The sequence below is a fragment of the Heterodontus francisci genome, chromosome 1, assembly GCF_036365525.1.
Source record: "Heterodontus francisci isolate sHetFra1 chromosome 1, sHetFra1.hap1, whole genome shotgun sequence".
NCBI classification, from domain to species: domain Eukaryota; kingdom Metazoa; phylum Chordata; class Chondrichthyes; order Heterodontiformes; family Heterodontidae; genus Heterodontus; species Heterodontus francisci.
In genome coordinates, this window is record NC_090371.1 from 49,546,819 (window position 1) to 49,562,856 (window position 16,038).

The 16,038-nt window shown below is 43.2% G+C and overlaps 1 protein-coding gene across 1 annotated transcript in view; it reads right to left on the minus strand.

Moving 5' to 3' along the window:
* Positions 1-16,038, minus strand: part of dym (dymeclin) — a 712,143-nt gene that overhangs the window by 669,145 nt on the left and 26,960 nt on the right. The window lies entirely within an intron of this gene.

Genomic DNA, 16,038 nt, shown 5'->3' on the forward strand with positions numbered 1-16,038 from the left:
GCTGTTGCTGCTTCCCCTGAGAGGCCATTGCCCCCCAACCGTATCCAAAGCAGTATACCTGTTTTGCAGGGGAATAGCCACAGGAGATTCCTGCACTGCCTGCCTAGTCCTCTTGCTCTGCCTGGTGGTCACCCATTCCCTTCCTGCCTGTGGAGGATGAGCCTACGGTGTGACCACCTCTCTATACGTGCTATCCACGATACTCTCCGCCTCCCGGATGCTCCGCAGTGTCCCCAGCCACCGCTCCAGCTCTGAAACCCGGGCTTCCAGGGGCTGCAGCTGGAGACACTTCCTGCACACATGCTGCTCCCGGGCACTGGAATTGTTCCCGGCTTCCCACATAGAACACGAGGAGCACACCACGGCTTTGAGCTCTCCTGCCAAGACTTAACCCTTCAAATTAAACCTTTTGGAAGATGCTTAATATCAAATAATAATGATTACTCTAGGGCCCTTCTTCCCTGGTCCTCGTTACTACAGAACTCCCTAAAAAACACTACTTACTATATATGAAAATAAACTGTAGGCCCTTCTTACCTTAGTTACTAAGCCAGCTATTTAGAGCTATTCCCTATTCTATTCTCATATTCTCTCTTTGCCAGTCTAACTTTTCTCTTCACCTACCCTCTGAATTTATTGTATAGGGCCTGGTTCTCACTTGAAGAATTCACCTGGCATGCATTATACATCCTCTTTTTTGTTTCATCATAATCACTATTTCCCTCATCATCCAAGGAGCCCTGTTATTGGTTCTCTTATCTTTCACCCTTGTTGGAATGTACTGGAACCATCTCTTCCTTAAAGATAACGCATTATTCCAACACAGCTCTTCCTGTCAGTTTTTGGTTCCATTCTACCCTGGATAGATCCCTTCTTATCGCATTGAAATTAGCCTTCTTCCAATCTAAATGTTCTACCTTATTTTGTTCCTTGCTTTTCTGCATAAGGAGTCTAAACCTTATGTTACAATGGTCACTCAAGTGCTCCCCGACAGACACTTGGCCCACCTCATTTCCCAGCACCAGATCCAGCAATGCCTCCTTTCTAGTTGGGCTGAGAACAAACTGATCAAGGAAGTTCTCCTGAACACATTTCAGAAATTCCTCCCCCTCTTTCCCCTATAATCTAAAATTATCCCAATCTATATCACCACTCTATAGTTCATGCATAGCTCTGTGATTTCCCTGCAGATTTGCTCCTCCATCTCTTTCTCTCACTATTTGGAAGCTTACAGAACACCCCTTGTAACATGATCATACCTGTTTTGCTTCTCAACTCTAACCAAATGGATTTTGTCCTTGCCTGTTCAAGGACATCCTCCCTTTCCAACACTGCAATGATTTCCCTAATCAATACTGACACCCCATCTCCCTTTTTTCCTTCTCCAGCTTTTCTGAACACTTCATATCCTTGCCATTTTTAAGCCACTTTTCCGTTATTGCCACTGCATCATATTTCCACACAGCGATTTGTGCTTGTCGCTCACCAACCTTATTCACCACATTTTGTGAGTTTACACAGATGCATTCTAATCCTGTCTTTGGATTCCTCATTGTCCTTCTTAATCTGCTCCTAATATGGAACTATTCCATTCTCTAGTATTGTCTAACATTTTATTAGAATTTTAACCATATGACCATATCATATGACCATAGGAATTAGGAGCAGAAGTAGGCCATTCGACCCCTCAAGCCTGCTCCACCATTCAATAAGATCATGGCTGATCTGTTTCTGACTCGACTTCCACATTCCCATCTACCCCCGATAGATTCCCTTGCCTAACAAGAATCTATCTACCTCTGCCTTAAAAATATTCAATGACCCCACCTGTACCATCTTCTGAGGCAGAGAATTCCAAAGTTGCACAACCCTCAGAGAAAAAATTTCTCCTCATCTCTGTCCTAAAAGGGCGACCCCAATTTTATAACAGTGCCCCTAGTTCTGGACTCACCCACAAGAGGAAACATCCTTTCCACATCCACCTTGTCAAGACCGTTCAGGATCTTATATATTTCAATCAAGTCTCACCTCAGTCTTCTAAACTCCAGTGAAAACAAGCCAAGTCTGTCCAACCTTTCCTCATAAGACAACCTGCTCATTCCAGGTATCAATCTAGTAAACCTCCTCTGAACCACCTCCAACACATTTACATCCTTCCTTAAATAAGGAGACCAAAACTGCACACAGTATTCATGATGTGGTCTCACCAATGCCCTGTATAACTGAAGCATAACATCCTTAATTTAATTTTCAATTCGTCTCGTAATAAAGGATAGGATTCCATTTGCCTTTATTACTTGCTGTACAGAAGTCCTCGAGGCGGCCAACATCCCCAGCTTATACACACTACTGAGTCAGCGGCGCTTGAGATGGCTTGGCCATGTGAGCCGCATGGAAGATGGCAGGATCCCCAAAGACACATTGTACAGCGAGCTCGCCACTGGTATCAGACCCACCGGCCGTCCATGTCTCCTTTTTAAAGATGTCTGCAAACGCGACATGAAGTCCTGTGACATTGATCACAAGTCAGTGGAGTCAGTTGCCAGCGATCGCCAGAGCTGGCGGGCAGCCATAAAGGCGGGGCTAAAGTGTGGCGAGTCGAAGAGACTTAGCAGTTGGCAGGAAAAAAGACAGAAGCGCAAGGGGAGAGCCAATTGTGTAACAGTCCCGACAAACAATTTCTTCTGCAGCACCTGTGGAAGAGTCTGTCACTCTAATATTGGCCTTTATAGCCACTCCAGGCGCTGCTCCACAAACCACTGACCACCTCCAGGCGCTTACCCATTGTCTCTCGAGACAAGGAGGCCAAAGAAGAAGGGAGAAGAAGAGAAGACCTGCATGCTAACCTTTTGTGACTCATGCACTTGAACAACTAGATCCCTCTGCAGCTCGGAATTCTGCAGTCGTTCTCCATTTAAGTAATACTCTGTTCTTTTATTCTTCCTGCCAATGTGAACAACTTTACATTTTCCCACATTATACTCCATCTGCCAGACTTTTGCCCACTCACTCAACCTATCTATATCGGTCTGTGACCTACTTATGTCCTCTTCACAACATACATTCCTACCTATCTTTGTGTCATCTGCAAAGTTAGCTACCATGCCATCACTCCTCTCAGCTAATTCATTGATATAAATTGTAAAAAGCTGAGACCCCAGCACAGACCCTTGTGGGACTCCACTCGTCACATCCTGCCAATCAGAAAAGGACCCATTTATGCATACTCTCTGTTTTCTGCCAGACAGCCAATCTTCTATCCAGGCTAATATGTTACCATGAGCTCCTACTTTGTGCAATAATCTTTTATGTGGCAATTTGTCGAATGCCATCTGGAAATACAAGTACAGTACATCAATGGGCTCCCCTTTATCCACAGCGCATGTTACTCCTTCAAAGAACTCCAATAAATTGGTTAAACATAATTTCCCTTACAGAAAACATGCTGACTATTCCCAAGAACATAAGAATATAAGAAATCGGAGCAGGAGTCGGCCATTCAGCCACTCAAGCCATTCAATAAGATCATGGCTGATCTGTCCCAGATCTCAACTCCTCTTTTGGGCCTGCTCTGCATACACCTCGACACCCCGAGATTTCAAAAATCTATCTACCTCCTTAAATATATTAAGTGACCTAGCCTCCACAACTCTCTGAGGTAAAGAATTCCAGAGATCCACCACCCTCTGGGAGAAGAAATTCCTTCACATCTCTGTTATAAATGTGTGCCCCTTATTCTGTAACTATGTCCCCTAGTCTGAGATTCCCCCACCAGTGGAAACATATTCTCAACATCTGCCCTGTCAAGCCCCCTTAAAATCTTATATGTTTCAATAAGATCACCTCTCATTCTTCTAAACTCCAATAAATAAAGGCCGAACCTGTTTAGCCATTCTTGATAAGACAACCCCTTCATCCCAGGAATCAGCTGAGTGAAACTTTTCTGAAATGCCTCCAATGCTAGTACATCCTTCCTTAAATACTGGGACCAAAACTGTACACAGTACTCCAGCTGCAGCCTCACCAACACCCTGTACAGTTGTAACAAGACTTCCCTATTTCTAAACTCTAATCCCCTAGCAATAAAGGCCAAAATTCCATTTGCCTTCCTAATTACTTGCTACACCTGCAGGCTAACATTTTGTGTTTCATGTACAAGAACACCCAGATCCCTCTGTACTGCAGTATTTTGTAGTCTTTCTCCATCTAAATAATAATCTGCCTTTTTATTCTTCCTACTTTCATTTTCCCACATTGAACTCCATCTGCCAAGTTTTTGCCCACTCACTTAACCTATCTATATCCCTTTGTAGATTCTTTGTGTCCTCATCACAACATGCCTTCCCACTTATGCTGCCAGACCTGCTGAGTGAATCCAGCATTTCTTGTTTTTGTTTCATGCCTTCCCACTTATTTTTGTATTGTCAGCAAATTTAGATACACTACACTTTGTCCCTTCCTCCAAGTCATTAATATAGTTAGTAAATAGTTGAGGGTCGAGGACCGATCCTTGTGGCAGCCCACTAGTTACGGTTCTCCAACCTGAAAAAGACCCATTGATCCCGACTCTCTGCCTTCTGTGTGTTAGCCTGTCCTCAATCCATGCCAACACATTACCCCCAATACCCTGAGCTCTTTTTTTTAAATTTTTTAATTTTTTTTTAAGAGATACAGCACTGAAACGGGCCCTTTGGCCCACCGAGTCTGTGCCGACCATCAACCACCCATTTATACTAATCCTACGCTAATCCCATATTCCTACCACATCCCCACCTGTCCCTATATTCCCCTACCACCTACCTATACGAGGGGCAATTTATAATGGCCAATTTACCTATTAACCTGCAAGTCTTTGGCTGTGGGAGGAAACCGGAGCACCCGGGGAAAACCCACGTAGACACAGGGAAAACTTGCAAACTCCACACAGGCAGTACCCAGAATTGAACCCGGGTCACTGGAGCTGTGAGGCTGCGGTGTTAACCACTGCGCCACTGTGCCGCCCTATTTTGTGCAATAACCTTTTATGTGGCACCTATCGAATACCTTCTGAAAATCCATATACACTACATCTACCAGTTCCCCTTTATCCACTCTGCTTGTTAGATACCCAAAGAACTCTAACAAATTTGTCAAACATGATTTCCCTTTCATAAAACTATGTTGACTCTGTTTGATTGCATTATGTTTTTCTAAATGTCCTGCTATTTCTTCCTTAATAATGGACCCTAGCGTTTTCCCAATGACAGATGTTAAGCTAACTGGTCTATTACCTTGTGTTTTTCTAAGTGTCCAGCTATTGCCTCCTTAATGATTGATTCTAACACCTTCCCCACAGACATCAAGCCTATAGTTACCCTTTTTCTGCCTCCCCCACTTCTTGAATTCCTGGCCTCTGACCTGGTCTTGTAGCCAAAGTATTTATGTGGCTGGTCCAGTTCAGTTTCTGGTCATTGATGACTCCCAGGATGTTGATAGTGGGGGATTCAGCAATGGTAATGCCATTGAAAGTCAAGGGGAGATGGTTAGATTCTCTTTTGTTTGAGATAGTCGTTGCCTGGCACTTGTGTGGCACGAATGTTACTTGCCACTTTTCAGCCCAAGCCTAGATGTTGTCCAGGTCTTGTTGCATATGGACATGGACTGCTTCAGTATCTGAGGAGTCGCAAATGGTGCTGAATGTTTTACAATCATCAGCGAACATCCCCACTTCTGATCTTATGATTGAAGGAAAGTCATTGATGAAGCAGCTGAAGGTGGTTGGGCCTAGGACACTACCCTGAGGAACTCCTGCAGTGATGTCCTGGGATTGAGATGATTTACCTCCAACAACCACAACCATCTTCCTTTGTGCTAGGTATGACTCCAACCAGCAGAGAGTTTTCCTCCTGATTCCCATTGACTCCAGTTTTGCGAGGGCTCCTTGATGCCATACTCGGTCAAATGCTGCCTTGATGTCAAGGGCAGTCACTCTCACCTCACCTCTTGAGTTCAGCTCTTTTGTCCATGTTTGGATCAAGGCTGTTGAATACAGGAGCAAGGATGTCATAGAGTCAGAGTTATACAGCACAGAAACAGGCCCTTCGGCCCATCGTGTCTGTGCCAGCCATCAAGTGCCTAACTATTCTAATCCCATTTTCCAGCACTTGGCCCGTAGCCGTGTATGCTATGGTGTTTCAAGTGCTCATCTAAATACTTCTTAAATGTTGTGAGGGTTCCTGCCTCTTCAGGCAGCGAGCGCGGTCCAGATTCCAACCACCCTCTGGGTGAACATTTTTTTGCTCAAATGCCCTCTAAACCACCTGCCCCTTACCTTAAATCTATGCCCCCTGGTTATTGACCCCTCCGCTAAGGGAAAAAAATTCATGTCTTACTGCAGTTATACAGCACCTTGGTGAGACCACATCTGAAGTATTGTGTACAGTTTTGGTCTCCTTATCTGAGGAAGGATGTTCTTGAAATGGAGGGAGTTGAAAGAAGATTTACTAGGCTGATTCCTGGGATGGCAGGATTGATGTATGAGGAGAGATTGGGTCAACTAGGCCTATGCTCACTAGAGTTTAGAAGAATGAGAGGGGATCTTATAGAAGCCTATAAAATTCTAACAGGACTAGAGAGGCTAGATGCAGGGCGGATGTTCCTTATGGCTGGGGAGACCAGAACCAGGGGTCACAGTCTCAGGATACGGAGTATGCCATTTAGAACAGAGATTAGGAGAAACTTCTTCACTCAGAAGGTGGTGAACCTGTGGAATTCTCTACTGCAGAAGGCAGTGGAGGACAAGTCATTAAATATATTCCAGAAGGAGATAGATATATATCTTAGTGCCAAAGGGATCAAGGGATATGGGGAGAAAGGGGGAACAGGGTACTGAATTAGATGATCAGCCATGATCTTCTTTGAATGGCGGAGCAGGCCCAAAGGGCCGAATGGCCTACTACTGTTCCTATTTTCTATGCCTATGTTTCTATGTAATGAGGTCAGGAGCTGAATAGCCCTGGCGGAACCCAAATTGAGCGTCACTGAGCAGGTTATTGCTAAGCAAGTGCCACTTGATAGCACTGTCGACGATCCTTTCCATCACTTTGCTGATGATCAGCGATAGACTGATAGTGATTGACAAGGTTGGATTTGTCCTGCTTTTTGTGCACAGGACATACCTGGGCAATTTTCCACATTGCTGGGTAGATGCCAGTGTTGTAGCTGTACTGGAACAGCTTGGCTAGGGGCGCAGCTAGCTCTGGAGCACAAGTCTTCAGTACTGTCGCCAGAATGTTGTCAGGGCCCATAGCCTTTGCAGTATCCAGTGCATTTTCTTGATATCACGTGGAGTGAATCAGATTGGCTGAAGACTGGCATCTGTGATGCTGGGGACCTGAGGAGGAGGCCGAGATGGGGCATCCACTCGGCACTTCTGACTGAAGATGGTTGCAAATGCTTCAGCCTTGTCTTTTGCACTGATGTGCAGGACCCCCCATCGTTGAGAATGGGGATATTTGTGGAGCCTGGTCCTGTCAGTTGTTTAATTGTCCACCACCATTCATGACTGGATGTGACAGGACTGCAGAGCTTAGATCTGATCCGTTGGTTGTGGGATCGCTTAACCCGGTCTATTGCATGCTGCTTCCTCTGTTTAGCATGCAAGTAGTCCTGTGTTGTAGCCTCACCAGGCTGACACCTCAGTTTTAGATATGCCTGGTGCTGTTCGTGACATGCCCTCCCGCACTCTTTAATGAACCAGGGTTGGTCACCTGGCTTGGTGGTAATGCTAGAGTGGGGGATATGCTGGGCCATGAGGTTACAGATTGTGGTTGAATACAATCCTGCTGCTGCTGATGGACCACAGCACCTCATGGATGCCCAGTTTTGAGTTGCTAAATCTGTTCGAAGTCTATCCCATTTAGCACGGTGGTAGTGCCACACAACACGATGGTGGGTACCCTCCCAGTATGAAGACGGGACTTAGTCTCTACAAGGACTGTGCGGTGGTGACTCCTACCAATACTGTCATGGACAGATGTATCTGCAACAGGTAGATTGGTGAGGGAAAAGTCAAGTAGCTTTTCCCTCTTGTTGGTTCCCTCACCACCTGCCGCAAACTGAATCTAGTAGCTATGTCCTTTAGGATTCGGCTTGTTCCTCTACCCCAACTAGACTCATATCTTCCAACTACTAAATGACCTAGCCATTCTTCCTACCAAAATGTGCTACCTCACATTTATCTGTGTTGAACTTAATTTGCCAATTATTTGCCCAATTATTGAGGAGGGATAGGGAAGAAAAAAGACACGAGGAAGAGGTGGCAGTATTGATCAAGGATAATATCGTTCTACAGAGAGATTACATGGGGGTCAAACAACGGAATATATTTGATTAGAGTTAAGGATCAGAAAAAGAGCTGTTGCGTTGCTGGGTGTGTACTATAGACCCAAGGAGTGGTGACAATGTGGAACTCGCTACCACAGGGAGAGATTGACCCGAATAGTATACATGCATTTGAGAGGAAGCCCTCAAAGCATTTGAACACCCTGTTCAAAAAAGGGGAGAGAGATAAACTACAGGCCTATCAGTCTAATGTCAGTGGTGGGAAAACTCCAGAGAACAATGTCAAGAACAAAATTAATTCTCACTTGGGGAAGCATAGATTAATAAGAGACAACCAGTATGGATTTGTTAAAGGCAAATTGTGTCTGACTAACCTGACTGATTTCTTTGATGAATGAAAGTAGTGTAGATGTATATATGGACTTTCAAAAGGCATTCGATAAACTACTACAGAACAGATTTATGTGGAAAATCAAAATGCATGTTATTAAAGGGACATTGGTAACTTGGGTACATAATTGGCTAAGGAATAGGAGGCAGAAAGTAGTGGTGAACAAATATCTTTTTCTGACTGGAGAGAAGTATGCAGTGGGTCCCATGATAGGACCGATGATTGATTGTTATATATAAATGACCTGGACATGGGTACAGGGAGCACATTTTCGAAGATTGCAAATGATACAACACTTGGCAATGTAGTAAATAATGATCAAGATAGTAGAACACGTCAGGCAGACATATCGGGCTGAATTTTCCAGGAAGGTAAGTGGTCCTGCCGCTGCTGCCAAAAGGAGGACCCAACCACTTGTGGGCGGGTGGTGGGACCCTGAGCACATTTTACTGCAAGCAGCTAATTAAGAGGCCACTGGCAGGACTAACGACAAATTGAGGACGGCAGCCTGCCTCCCAAAGCTGCTGGCCCAACTAGAGGGCTGGCAGCTCAGCAGCACCACCATTAGCAGCACCACTGCTGAGGCTGCAGGAAGAAAGAAAAGGTAAGTTATTTTTCTTACTATGCCAGTCAGACAGGCAGGCCCCAGCGTTCAGAGAGAGTGGTCCACCTTCCAGCAGGGGCTGACATTGCTGCCGGGGCCATGGAGGAAGCCCCCCTCCCCCCGCGATCCCACTGGGAGGCCACTAGGGTTTACCTGGCAGTCACTCCACGCAACAGTGACTCCTACCAACACCGGCAAAATGCCAGCAAAGGTGGAAAGTGGCACACTTCCACCCTGCCACGCCACTGAGGTTCCCGTAGCTGGTAATATCCAGTGGCAGCAGGAAGACATTGGGTTCCCCTCCTGCATCTTCCGCCATTATTTTACCAGCAACCCCCCCCCCCACCCACCTCCCAGCCTGTCTGCAGAGGGCTGGTAAAATCCAGACCATAGTAGATGCAATATAATGCAGCTAAGTGTGACATGATGTACTTTGAGAGGAACAACATGGAGAGATAGTATAATCTAAATGGTATTGTTCTCAGTGGGTGCAAGAGCAGAGGGACCTGGGGGTGCATAGTCACATATTCTTGAACTTGATAGGATAAGTTGACAAAGCAGTTAAGACGGCGGATAGGATATTGGCTTTATAAATTAGGGCATTGAAAACAAAAAACAAGGAAGCCATGCTAAACCTTTAGAAATTACTGGTTAAGCCTCAGCTGGAGTATTGTGAACAATTCTGAGCACCATACTTTAAGAAAGATATCAAGGCCTTCGAGAGGGTACAGGGGAGGTTTACCAGGATGATACCAGGGATGAGGGACTTCAGCTATTTGTAAGATTGGAGAAACTGGGATTGTTCTCCTTGGAACAGAGAAGGTTAAGGGGGGGATTTAATAGAGGTATTCAAAATTATGAAGGGTTATGATAGAGCATGTAGGAGCAACTGGTTTCTCTGGAAAGTGGGTCGGTAACCAAAGGTCATAGATTTAAAATTATTGCCCAAAGAACTAGAGGGGAAATGAGAATTTTTTCACACAAACAGTTAAGATCTGGAATGCACTGCCTGAAAGAGTGGTGGAATCAAATGTCTTAGGAACTTTCAAAAGGTAATTGGACATGTATTTGAAGAGGACTAATTTGCAGGATTATTGGGAAAAGGCTGGAGTATGGGACTAAATTGGTCAGCTCTTTCAAAGCGCCAGCACTGGCATGACGGGCCAAACGGCCCCCTTTTGTGCGGTAAGATTCTATGATACTAATCGAAGCATGTTCATGATGGAATGATTCCCTAATGGATACAAAACTAATCCTCTCCAAAGTGAGTTTCCCTTGGTCAGCAGCACAATTTCCATGATACCATTGCAAGCTTGATGGTTTTTGTAGTTTCTATTTTTACCAGCAGTATGATGTTATAATATGTTCAGCTCTTAAATAATGACCAATTCAATCTAAATTTGGAGGAAAAGTTGATCAAGCAGAAATTGTTGTAAAAACTATTCATAACTATGAAAGAAAAGTTGTCAGCAGTATATTTAGTCAGTATAGGTTTATCAATTTTCATTCATTCAATGGATAAAAAATGGAAATAATTTTTCCCCAACTCTATACAGGTGATCTATTTACAGAAGTAACTAGTTTACCAGCTGATATAAAGTAATGGAGATACATTTCAAGAGGAAAAAGAATAGACTACAAAAGCTCCCTGATGACTTAATAGAACTTAAATGATTTTTTAAAAACTATATTTGGACTCCATCTAACAGACTCCAGAATTTCCAGAATTACATAGAAATTACAACACAGAAACTTACTTTACTCTCTACACCAGGGATTTTTGCTTCTGAGGTCCTCGTCCCATGTTATAAAAATTAGTCTGCACCCCCTGTAACACAATGCAAGTGCTTTTTTTCTGTATAAAAATTAGTGATGCAATTAAACATTTATATTTACTTACTGAATGTGAAACTCATGCTGGCATTGAGCAACAATTCTGTCAGGTCATGTTGGTATCTTGGACAAAAATCAGTAAAAATTGGGAATGGATGCTGAGGCATCCAAATGTCAAAAAATGGATGCTGAGGCCAAGGCTGAAAGGGGAAATGATTAACCACATAGTTAAAAATAATGCTCAGAGACTAAGTCCAAAATGGGAAATGGATAACTGAAAAGCAGGGAAATGGTAAATGAAAAATTGCAAAAATTAGTAAATGGTGGGAGATTGTTAATTGAAAGTGGAAAATACCTGGGAGAACAAGTCAGAAATGGAAAATGGTTAACCAGAAAACAGGTAAATGATAAGCCAAAACATGCAGAAATTAGTAAAAGGGGGAAATGGTTAACTAAAAGCCAAAAATAATTTTCAGAGAAGAACCCAAAAGTGGGAAAGGGGTTAACCAAGTACCTTCCTGAAAAAGTGTTGTCCTCATTGGATGGTGGCCTAGAATTAACCTGGTTAATAATTTCCCATTGTGCAATTTGCCTGATTCTTATTGCTGTGGTTGGATGTATTTTTGCTCAAGATTTCCAAGTTCAATTTCCTCCAGGAGTGCCTCATTGGAAAGCGCTACCACTGCCACATGACTGTGCTGGCTCTGTTCAAACAAGGGAAGAGGGTGAACATGGGCCACTTTTCCAATAATAACTTCAAGTCGAAACATTGGATCTCCTCTGAGTCCATTAGGGGCAATAGAAGAATGGAGCAGAGAGTCACAGATGAAACAGGTCTCAGAATGCTGTAAGGGAGAGGAATTAAAAGGTGGGATCATGTTGGAGGTTGGGAGAGACAGGATTATCTGTCAAATGTAGAGGCAGGTGGAGTAGAAGGTGACAACAGAGGGGACCTTATCATGGTTCTAGGATGGAGGGGAAGGGGCAAGGGTAAAAGAATGGGAAATGCAACGGATATGGCCAAGGGCCCCAAGTACCATGTGGAGGGGAATCCTCAGCTGAGGAAAAAGGAGGCGATTTCAAAATCTCTGGTATGGAAGGTGATATTGTTAGAGCAGATGTGACAGAGACAAAGGGAATTGAATATCTACAGGAAGTGAGATGGGAAGATGTATAATCAAGGTAGCCATGAGAGTTGGTGGGCTTGTGGTAGATATCAGTGGGCAGTAGCAAAATCACAGAAGGGAAGAGTCAGAGATGGATCATGTGAAAGTAATAAGAGTGGAAGTTAGAAACAAAATTTATGAAATGTTATAGCTCAAAGCAAGGAAGATAGAACCAATACAGTCATCTGTGTACAAGAAGTCAGGGAAGGAAACCAAGTATGACTGAAAAAAATAATTCAACATATTCTATGAAAAAATCAGGCATAACTTGAAGCCATATGATCTTTGGTCTGGAAATAGTGAATGGAGTTAAAGAAAAAGTTCTTCAATGTGTAAACAAGCTTATCCAGGTGGATAAAAGTGGTGGTGGTGGATGTAGATTGGTTAGGCTGCATTTTAATGAATAATTAACCCTCCCCCCACCCCCCAACACCATGATTCACTCTTCCATCACTGCCACTTTTGCTTTCCTTCCCTGGCACCTTCCCATACAACCACAGGAGATCCAACATCTTTCTACATAACATCTCACACTACCATCCCGGACTTCAACTACTCCTTCCATTTGAGAAATCAATTCATGTCTACTTCCTCCATACTACAAGAATGTATTATAAATAAGAACAGAAACTGCTGGAAATATTCTGCAGGTCTGGCAGCATCAGTGGAGAGAGAAAGTTAACATTTCAGGTCAATGACCTTTCATCTAGCCATCAACCTGAAAAGTTAATTCTGTTTCTCTCTCCACAGATGTTGCAAGACCTGCTGAATATTTCCAGCATTTTCTGTTTTTATTTCAAATATCCAGCATTGGCAGTATTTTGCTTTTGTACCATATTCATTGCTCATGAGGTGGTCTCCTTTACATTGACCAAACGCAGACTAGGCGACTATTTTGCTGAGGATCTTGGTTCTAAATATAAGTGAGATTCTGATATCCTTTGCCACTTTAATTCCCTGTTCCATTCCTATTTTGATTGTACCATCTTTGGCCTATCTGAGTGAAGCTCAATCCAGTCTTCAGGAACAGTTTCTCATCTTGCTGCTTGGCATTCTGCAGCCCTTTGGTTGGAGCACTTTTTTTTTCTTCTGATTGGTGGATTCGTCCATATCACTTGCATTTTTTCTTTCAATTTCAAATCAACTGATAATCTTTAACATCATCTAACAGTCTTCTACAGAGCAGTTTTCAGGTTATTAACCTATTAACTTCCTCTATGGTTAGTGTATCTATTTATTAGTGTATCTTGTGATTATTTTCCCCCTCCCCTCTCTTTTTCCAACTTTACTAAAATGCCTGCCTAACTTTTAGTTCTGATGAAGGGTACCTATGCAAAATCATGGCCAATTTACTTTTGTCGAGAGACAATTAACAATTAACTTAAGATATTTGGTTAACTTTATTACAGTATATTTGTCTCTTTTGAGTCAGGTTTGTGTTTTAGTTCAGTCTTTAGATTTTATTGTTTGTTTTGCATTCTGTATCACTTAAAAATAGGTCTTGTTATTTTTATCTCCTAATCTCTCCTGCATTTATTGACTCATTTTGGGGTCTGACTTTAGAGTGTCATCTGTCATGGTATCGTATCCAATGCCCCTATGGAGTGAGTGTTGGCAGCTCATTCAATCATAGGAGGCACCAAAGCCAAGCCTGATCTTGATCTCGCATTGTGTCTATGCACCTGGATTTTCCAAAAAGAATCACTGATGCTTCCTCCTAGCCCTGAGGCACTAAAGCCAAATTTTAGCACTCTTGACTGTAGAGACCTCCCTGCATAATGTGTTCAGAAATATCTGCTAAGAAGATGGGAGAAGAAGCTGTTGAAAGACTGCCAGACTTGTATTAGGGAGAGATCATGAGAGAAAATAACCATATTACAGTAAATTACATTATAGTACATGAATACATTGAATCAGCCACAAAACATCAGGTTTGGAATAATTTGTCTTCTAGGATTCGAGTGTAATTATTCTTGTGCCTGACAATGCAAGCACATCTTTACTGCTGCTTTTGCTCACGTAAAGCTCTCCAAAGCTGCTTTTATATTTAATTTAGTGAGTTGCTAAGGTTACATGAAGTTCTGAAAAACAGCATCAGCATCCAAAGGAAAGTAGGAAAGCCTAATTGTTTTATTTGTGCATAGCAACAGAAATAACATGGTAATAAGACAACAAATAAGTTGACAATTTGAATGACAATGGAACATACATATTTAGACTCCTGGATCCCTTTTCTGACTCTCTAGGATCTGGGGACCTCAGTTTGGGAAATCATGCCCTAATTGACATTTCCTTATATAGATTCTATTGGGGAAAATATTCATTTTAATGTGCAAATACACATTAGGAATATAATTTAAAAGAAAATCCCCATAAATGTTCTCTGATCTCTCCTGAAAGTGCTGGCTCCTGCTGGGGTATGGATCCACAGGTGCTGGTGCCCTCTGATAGCTTCCCCAAGTGGCCACTCACATTCAAGCCTAGACAGTATCAGTATGATATCTGACCATGAAGAGGCAACAGTGGAGCCCAATCTTGTCATCCCTGACAATTGCACACATGCACTTTCCAGCAGCTAATGCTGGATTGTGATTGGGACAGGAAACCTGGTTGATTTCTCTTCATTTAACTCAGTCTTTAAGGGGAGGCACTGGCGTAGTGGTATTATCACTGGACTAGTAATCCAGAGACCCAGGGTATTGCTCTGGGGACATGGGTTCAAATCCCACCACAGCAGAAGGTGGAATTTGAATTCAATTAATAAATCTGGAATTAAAAAGCCCATCTAATGATGGCCATGAAACCATTGTCAATTATTGTAAAAACTCATCTGGTTCACTAATGTCCTTTAGGGAAGGAAATCTGCTGTCCTTACCTGGTCTGGCCCACATGTGACTCCAGACCCACAGCAATGTGGTTGACTCTTACATGCCCTCTGAAATGGCCTAGCAAGCCACTCAGTTGTATCTAACCACTACGAAGTCAATAAAAAGGAATGAAACTGGACGGACCACCCGGCATTGACCTAGGCCTTCACTGTCGCTAGGTCAAAATCCTGGAACTCCCTTCCTAACAGCACTGTGGGTATACCTACCTCACATGGACTGCAGCGGTTCAAGAAGGCAGCTCACCACCACCTTCTCAAAGGCAATTGGGGATGGGCAATAAATGCTGGCCTGGCCAGCAATGCCCAAATCCCATGAATGAATTAAAAAAAAAGTCCTTACTGGGAATCAAACTTAAGATATTCCTGGTCTGCACAGCTTTATGATGTCCTGACAAAGGTAAATTACCAATATGGCTGCCAGGAAAACAATACTGAACGAGTATTTGAGTGCAACAATGTGTAGTGAGAAATGATGAACTGACCAGTTTGCTGAATTGCACCCCTGCTTACTGAGCACAGACATGTGGGATCTGGGTGAGGCCTGGGAGGGAGTGAAGTAGAGGGAGCAGAGATCTGAGTTTGCTGAGGAAATATTTGCACATCAAACAATGATCACAAATATACAGCAATAGAGGCAAGGATAGTTTCACTGCCTTTTGTATATTTATATAAATCGCTCTCTTTTAGGGACTGAGGCAGAAGATCTCCTGGAGGAACTGGCCTGCAATCTCACCACCCCCTTCTCCAGGGCAATAAATGCTATCCTAGCCAGCAATGCCCACATCCCATAAAAAATAAAAAAAAATCTAGTATAGCACATTACTGAATTACCTTT